Below are 1,926 nucleotides of genomic sequence, written 5' to 3' on the forward strand. Positions count from 1 at the left end.
TAACCGCTGGACCACTTGTGAAGTCCTTCAAGTCTCTTTCCCTCCGTATCTCCTTTTGGCTCCTTGCTTTATTATTATTTTTTTTCCTTGTAGTTTATTTGTTGATGAAACCAGGTAGTCCACTCCACGGTTTCCCACCATCAGAGTTGTGCTGATTCTATCCCCTACTGGTGTTTAAGATGTTCCTTTGTCCCTTGATTTCCTGAAAACTGGTTGTTGGGTATAAAGGAATAAATATTTAATTGTAGAACAATGCCTTAAAACGTTCAAGTTCAGATTACATAACTTATTTTTTTAGCAATAATTTTTAGGACACTTGAACAATGTTTGCTCTCAGTTTATAAAGGTTGCAAATGAAACACTTCTCAACAAAATATAGGACCTCTTGGAGTAGGCAAATGACAGTCTGTGGGCTCGCCATTAATTTTTGTAAATAAAGTTTTATTAGAACACAGCCATGCCCATTCATTTATATATTTATTATTTCTGGCTACTTTCCCAATACAGTGGCAGAAACCAGGAGTTGTGGTACAGACCCTCTAGCCCACAAAACCTAAAATATTTACTCTCTGGCCCTTTAAGAAAAAGTTTGCTGACCTCTGCTCAGCATTTATACATTTTACATAAATTTATAAATTTAATACATTTTACTTTCTCTTTGGGTATTTCATTTACCCCAAAATACTCAATCTTCTTCAAGTATTGATTTTTACAAAGCTAATGAATTATACCTAAAAGTATGGCAAACTTTAAATTATTACATCTCTGAAACTTTGCCTAAACTATACAAGATTTCGACTTAGAAGCAGAAGTCTAAAGCAATTACTCATTTACACACTTTTAAATTGTTCTTATAAGGGGTCTCTTAGGTCTCAAATTTTCTCACACATCCATAGTAGAGAAAATATCAAATATGTCCAGATATCTTCTTAGTCTTTCTTACATTTATTTATTTGGCTGCACCAGGCCTTAACTGTGGGCACGTGGGATCTTCAGTTTTCACTAGGGCACGTGGCATCCTTAGTTGAGGCAAGTGGGGTCTGGTTCCCTGACCAGGGATTAAACCTGGGTCCCTGAACTGGGAGCACAGAGTCTGGAACACCAGACCACCAGGGAAGTCCCTACCCAGATCCCTCCTGATGACAGACATTTTACTGGTATGGTCCTGATTCTTCTAAACCTTCCACACACTGTTTTTCTGGAGTGGAAGGATACCAAACAGTGGGGAAGATGGCGACAGAGGGGACCTGCTAAGGGAGAGAGGAGCTGCCCCAATTAATTGAGGTGACTTAGAGCCGGAGATTTTGATAGAACCTCAAAGCAGCAGATTTGCTTCTGTGGTTCTTAATGCATTTCCTAACTAAAGATCTCTGAGCTCCGTGGAATTCTCCTCACCCCCAATATATTTCAGTTCAGTTCAGTGACTCAGTCATGTCTGACTCTTTGCGACCCCATGGACTGCAGCACGCCAGACCTCCCTGTCCATCACCAACTCCTGGACCTTGCTCAAACTCATGTCCATCGAGTTGGTGATGCCATCCAACCATCTAATCTTCTGTCATCCCCTTCTCCTCCTGCCCCCAATCCCTCCCAGCATCAGGGTCTTTTCCAATGAGTCAGTTCTTCACTTCAGATGGCCAAAGTATTGGAGCTTTTCAGTATGTATCTCTAACATATAAGAACTTTAAAATAGTAACCTCAGTGCCATAGTACATTAGTATATCTAACAGATTTAACAAGAATTACTTGATGTCATCTAATACCCCATCCATTTTTAATTTTACCATGTATCTCAAAAAAGGTCCTTTTACAATTTTCCCAACCAGAATCATAATGGGGCCATATATCTCATTTGGTTGATACAAGCCTAACCTCTTTTAATCTATTGCAGTCTCTCATATCCTTAAAGATGCTGATTCATTGAAG

This window comes from Bubalus bubalis, chromosome 11 (genome assembly GCF_019923935.1).
Source record: "Bubalus bubalis isolate 160015118507 breed Murrah chromosome 11, NDDB_SH_1, whole genome shotgun sequence".
NCBI classification, from domain to species: domain Eukaryota; kingdom Metazoa; phylum Chordata; class Mammalia; order Artiodactyla; family Bovidae; genus Bubalus; species Bubalus bubalis.